Source organism: Dreissena polymorpha, chromosome 8, assembly GCF_020536995.1.
Source record: "Dreissena polymorpha isolate Duluth1 chromosome 8, UMN_Dpol_1.0, whole genome shotgun sequence".
NCBI classification, from domain to species: Eukaryota; Metazoa; Mollusca; class Bivalvia; order Myida; family Dreissenidae; genus Dreissena; species Dreissena polymorpha.
Window position 1 is genome coordinate 49,724,375 of NC_068362.1, and position 7,005 is coordinate 49,731,379.

The following is a 7,005-nucleotide window of genomic DNA, read 5'->3' on the forward strand; positions in this document are numbered from 1 at the left end:
GGCAATTATGATGATTGCTCGTCATGGCCTGGCTGTGATAGAAGCTGTGGGGGAGGCTCCAGGTGCAGGGTTTGCGAATCGTGTTTCTGGAAAATCGACAAAACTTTCTGCGAAAACTGCAATACCTTTTGTTTTAATGGTGGCTCGTTCGTGAATGGCGCATGCACGTGCACGTCTTGGCGATCAGGAGTTTGCTGCGAGCGTGAGTACCATTTAATAGCGGGTTCGGCATTGAAATGACTTTGTATAAAAAACACAACTTCGAAACATTCTACACAAACGAGTCTGTTTTCCTTGTTAATAAGCATTCATATATTTGGATTTTTTTCTGAATAACACGAATCTTAATTTAACGTCTTTACCAACTTAAGAAATGATGCGTAAGTGAATTTGCAGGTTTTGGTCGATATGTGGCCAGAATACGTCGGAAAGTACTACCGAATGTATTTAATTAACTTACCCAATCCCCTACCAGCACAAGTTAATTGTCTAAGAAATAAAACGACTATTTGTAACATCATATGAAGCTTGAAAATTGCATGTACATGCGTTTGTTGGGTAGTGACCGTTCCGGGGCACATTGCAATTAGTCAAGTTTAGCTTCCTTGTTGGGTTGTGACCGTGCCGGGCCAGATTGTATTTAGTAACGTCTATCTTCCTTGTTGGGTAGTGACCGTGCCGGGCCAGATCGTATTTAGTAAAGTCTAGCTTCCTTGTTGGGTAGTGACCGTGCCGGGCCAGATCGTATTTAGTAACGTCTAGCTTCCTTGTTGGGTTGTGACCGTGCTGGGTAGGATTTTAGTTAGTAACATCTATCTTCCTTGTTGTGTAATGACTGTTCCGGGGCGGATTGTAGTTAGTAAAGTCTAGCTTCCTTGTTGGGTAGTGACCGTGCCGGGGCAGATTGTATTTAGTAAAGTCTAGCTTCCTTGTTGGGTAGTGACCGTGCCGGGTCTGATTGTAGTTAGTAACATCTATCTTCCTTGTTGTGTAGTGACCGTCGCGGGGTAGATTGTAGTTAGTAAAGTCTAGCTTCCTTGTTGGGTAGTAACCGTGCCGGGGCAGATTGTATTTAGTAAAGTCTAGCTTCCTTGTTGGGTAGTGACCGTGCCGGGTCAGATTGTAGTTAGTAAAGTCTAGCTTCCTTGTTGGGTAATGACTGTGCCGGGGCAGATTGTAGTTAGTAAAGTCTAGCTTCCTTGTTGGGTAGTGACCGTGCCGGGGCAAATTGTATTTAGTAAAGTCTTTAGTAAGTTATTTTGTTTAAACATATTTATTTCAAACAATGCACTTTTGTTTACATATAATTACAACAAGTAATTTTAGAGATATTCATAAGCATGGAATTATCTTATAATGTTTTGAGCTCATTACCTAATGTATAGAATAACGAAACGATATATTTAAGATACTCCTAATTTTACATTTAAAATATATCAATCCCCAACTGTATACGCAATAAAAAAAGTATTGTTCTCATATTGTACTTCACTTAAGGATTTTGACCGATTGCCAATATTTTACGGAACAAAATGCACAAATAATAACAATGATCATATAACATTCAGAATGCAAGCATGTTACCATCGCAAACTGTCTACCCGGAAGGCAGGAATGCGGTGGTTCCCCAGATGGAATCAGGTGCACACAGTGTGAAAACGGCTACACATCGGGTGGCTACGGAAAAGGCTGTATAGGTATATAGAATAGTTTCGTGTTAACTGAATCAAGTTTCTGTTTTCCTAATTCAATTGCCATTTTTGTAACCTCTATACGTTAATTAAATTCAAATAACTGCTTTTAGTTTAAGTTGTCTGAGTACAATGTTTACAATATTATTTTCCTTTTCGAGTTACCGGAACATGTTCACCGCAATTCGACTTGTTACGCTATAACACTGTATATTTTGTTAAAACACGGTCCGATGGAGTTCATGAGAATATAAGTTAAAGAGTGTATGGCATTTTGTAATTAACTGTAGTGAAAACTAACAATCGGATAATTCAAATCTTTCAAAACGGTTCCTAATGTAAACTAGAAATGACGCGGCAGAGGCCGAAGCGTATCCCCACGCCGCATGTTTGACCAAGGGCGCGCCCAGGGTTGGTAATGAGACCATGCATAGTTGAGATTGATCGTATTGTCATAAGAGATTTTCAGTATCAATTCAAGGTAAATCGGTGTAGGAATGAAGAAGATAATGTAAAAAAAATAAAACAAGAGATGTGTTTGTCAGAAACACAATGCCCCCTACTTCGCCGATTTGATGTATTAAAAACATTATCATTTGGCAATTTCATTAATTACCTCCCTTTAAAGCTTATTACTTCCCTTGGATTTGATTTTTTATTTTTGCCCTTGAAGGATGACCTTGACCAAAAAATGTGCAGCTCCATGAGAAACACATGCATGCCAAATATCAAGTTGCTATCTTCAATATTGCTAAAGTTATGGCCAATGTTAAAGTACATAACATAAAAAAATGAGTGAAAATCTCTGACCCGGCCCCACCCCAAACCCCCATTTCTTTTGACCCAGGGGACAGATCAAAATTCCAAATAGTGCAGGGTCGAACACATGCTCACAGCTACCATGTGTGTAAGACGGACGGACGGACAGACGGCGGAGATAACCACAATATCCCAACGCTTTTCAAAAAGCGTCGGGATAGAAAACATCGGCTGCCATAATATTTTTACTCAAAACTTAGAAAAAGGTAGTATTATTATGTCGTCATGACTTTATGTTTCCGTAGATAAATATTCTGGAAATATTAATCGTCATTACACTATGGCATATAAATCGGTAGCTATATAAAAGTGTATGAAACAATGTTAAACATTGAAACGCCATTATAAAAATATTACGATTAAAAAAGATCATTAACAAGTATTGACTTGAAACACAAGCATCACGACGCGTCAAATTAACGCGCTAATGTCGACAAGATGGATGTCAATATCTGGACAACAGTCGTGTTGTTGTTTTATTTGAAATATTTTGTTTTTGAGGGGGGTGGGGGGTGGATGTGATATGGCTCAAAACTAGAATCTGTAATCACCCTTTGTAATTTACATTGACGTGCCAAAGGTATTGATATTGTTGACTTGCATTACGTCCTTAACGTGTTTGAGTATATATGATATTTGTAGACATGTTATAATGGCAATATCGATTGAAGGTATTTCACAAATTATTTGATTATAAATGTCGTACTATCCATAGTTGATTGAAATGATTCACATTAATGCCGATTCTATACATAGATGGTGACGTCACTACGCTATTGTCACCTCTATACAAAGACTTATCACATTCCCCTTGTTTCGGGAATTATGCTTCCGCCAAAGTAGTTCTGCGTAGGAATGAAAATGTAAATAATGAAAGAAAAATCGTTTTTTATTGTGTGTTTAAAACGGAATGTTTTTTTTAAAGAAATGTTATTTAATTATGTTTAAATGTGATTTTGAATTTCTATTAAGACTGATAGAGATTATCAGAAGCACGATTACCTGACCTACTTACGCTTTCACTTTTCACTCGTAAAAGACGTGCTACCCACAATTCCTTTCGCGTTAGTACACAGGTCAGTAAGACCGGTGTGTACACAATTCATTAATGCCTTGTTACTTTCAGATATCAATGAATGTTCATCGTACCCCTGCAGAAATGGCGCCACATGCACTAACCTTTTGAACCAATTTTCATGTAGATGTACGCCAGGCTACACGGGACCTACTTGTGCGTCAGGTAAAGACCTTTGGAATGATTCTTACTGAATTAAAACACGTTCTTTAGATGATGTACATAACAGAAAATGGTGAGAAATTATATTAATCACAAACGGTACTTTAATTGTATGTATTGATGGCATCAACGAATTTATATTAAAGTATTTACATTCACTTTTAATGTTCTTTAGAAAAATTAACGAGTTCATTTTGCATAACCCGTAAGCCGGCGATACCTCCTTTGAAGGCGGAGTTTCTAAAATCGGACCAATGGTTACAAGACGCTGACGCGTAGTTATACAGTGACCAGTACCGCGACCGCACTACATTTGTAAATATAGTAGCAAACATGAGTAAACATTACCCGTTTGTTTACTTTTGTTTCTTTCATGTTTCATTTACAACAAAAGCAAACTTTAAGAAAAAAATAAAATTATAAACAACGACATTAAATAAAACCTATAAATACATAAAAACCGCAACTTGTATATATAGCTATATACAAATAAAACATTTAAAATATACGTCATTTTTAGTATCGTTGTATGATACTTTATCTGATTCAAATAATGCATATTTGGCAACAATTGATCTTGGCGATTTGTTGATAAACTCGCTTGAAAATAACATTGTAAAATTTGAAGAAACCAGCAAATCAGAGACAGCGGTACATGTACATGAACAGGGCAATTAGTGTGTCAAAATGAGTTTGAATATAATTATGAAACTCAGCAAAAAGGTTCAATGTCTGGCAGAGTAGTATTGAAAGTTTAGAGACAAAGCACCAGTCTACAGCTACTAAGAATAAGACACAATGGGGCATTAAGTTGTTTCAAGGTATGATATAACAAGTTTTTATAATTTTAAAATAAAAATCACACTTACCTGAAACCGTCCGTTCAGTGTCAATCCGTTTCACAAAGGAATTTGGTGATTATAGTTATGCACCAATATTATTATCAACATGTCTACTCAATAGTTTTACAAAAAGACAAGTCAACATCATACAAGTGCATACAGTACCTTTTAAAGTCCCTTTTTTCAATTACAGCTATTAAAATAAATATTTTACAGAATATTCATAAAAACGAGGTTTGTGATATAAGAACTCATCTAATAAGTTGTTTACAATATATAAATTTGTTTCTGAAAATAAAATACCGTTCTAAAGATAACATCAATGTGACTCTTTAATCTGACAGTAATTGATTCAGTATGAAATTGAGCATTGTGTTAAAAATCCCCCAATTCAAAGATAAAAAATAACTTTTAAGACCTGTTGGGAATGCAACCACAGTGTGTGTTTTAAAGGAATAATATCCTAAATTTATATACAATCAATACTTATATAGTGTCTCTTTTTTCAAAATGGCATCAGGAGGTATATTGCGGGAACTTAGATCTCGAAACAGTTGGAAGGGAGATTTGGCTGAAAATCTGCGCAAGTTTTATTGCGAGGCCATGCCTAAACACAACGAAAAAAATAGCAGTCACTGCCAGAGCACCACAGAACTGAATACCACAGGAACACATTGGTCAATATCATGAGCGCCATTAACAGGTATCTTAAGGATATCTGCAGGCATATTGACATAGTTCGAGATATTGAGTTTGTACGGAGCAACCGCACTCTTGATTGGTTCTCAAAAGCAGGACAGAAGCTGGGCTGTCAAGGCCTACACAGCATAAAGAAATCCCTACAAAAGAAGACGTGAAGAAAACAGCAAAATATCTTCAGAACTTTGAAAACTCTCCAAGTATACTACGAGAAGCAGCATGGTACGTGATCGCAGTTCATTTTGTTACTATGTGCATGGAATGTCACCATCAACTGAGGAAAAATAGCATTGACTGCAAAGGGGATTCAGACTCGCAGTATATAGTCTTAAACCAAGCAATAAAACAGAAACAAACACCAAGGGGGAGCAAGCTCAACAAATCTTATGTCTGAAAAGCGAATCTTTGCTACAGGTGAATGATTGTGTCCAGTGAAGATTCTGAAATGATTTGTTAGAAAACAAAGTTCTTATGCAACCATGCTCTTCAATCAATTTGACAACAACGCTATTCTTCACCCAGAATCATCAAATACATGGTACACAAAGATGCCATTATAAAAAAACGGTCTTAAGACAACTTTATGAAGAATATAAGCACCACTGCCAAGCTCTCCCAATGTTACACTGGTCACTGCTTGCGAGCGACAGCGATCCAAGCCATGAATGATGCTGGCTATGAAGCTCGTCACATCATGTTCATTAGTGGTCACCGAAACGAGGCCTCCATTTGTTCATACAACCGTGGCTGCAATATAACACAGAAGAAGTCGATGAGCAACACCCTGTCAGCTCTAACAGAACCTACGTGTACATCAGAAAAACAGCTCGTCAAGTGTCATCACATCTTCGAGCGAGCAAACCGTGAGACCAGTCCTAAAATTGCAGATACAGGACTTGCAAAACGGGGATGAAATGTCTGCAAATTCTCAATAAGTGCAAAGCAACGAACAAAATATTTGCAGCATGGAACTCTTTAGGGGAGCTTCATTGTGCAATTGCACTATTAACATTAAAAAACCACATTAGAATAAACGCAATATGTTTTCCCTAGAAAATGTTGCATATTAGATCTAGTAGTTGAATATTTAAACAATTAGATTTAAGAAAAATTTAAAAATGAACAATTTAAGTTTTTGAACTTGACAGTTACTATCAAGTTAAAACTTGAATTAACTTGTTCCTAGCAAGCTAAAAGTTGAATAACCTTGTTCAAATGTTTAAAACTTTAAAATGAGTTCCTTAAACGTGTTTTATGTGTTTAATAAAAATACAACTGTAATTCATTGCAGATGAAATAATTAACTTCCTTGGCTTGAGTTACTTTTTATCAACGCTCCAATTGTCACCTAAATTCGCGAATAAACAATGATTGGATTATGCTTTATAATGTAAGATATCAACCTTAAAATACTTGAACATAGATATAAAAACAATAGATTATCCTAGTTTTACCTATGGAAAAGTAAAATCCGTATTAATATACATTAAAATTAATCCAGAACACACTATCTTCCCACTCAACTTCTCAAGCTGATGTAAAGTGACCGTGACATTCTTGTCGCGTGTTTGCTGCTCGACTATTATTTAAAGTAAAAATTATTAATGAAATCGTTGAATTCCATTTTATTTGTGTTACGAACTACAGTGAAAAATAACATTTATCTATAGACAGCTCGATATTATACGTTCAAAGAAACATTTAAATAGTAAAACTT

The 7,005-nt window shown here is 36.1% G+C and overlaps 1 long non-coding RNA gene across 1 annotated transcript; it reads left to right on the forward strand.

The window, feature by feature from the left end:
- LOC127842980 (uncharacterized) lies at nt 1-3,753 on the forward strand. Its single transcript, XR_008032013.1, has 3 exons — nt 1-202; nt 1,569-1,697; nt 3,637-3,753. It is a non-coding gene; the product is annotated as an uncharacterized LOC127842980 (long non-coding RNA).
- The last annotated feature ends 3,252 nt before the right edge of the window (nt 3,754-7,005 follow it).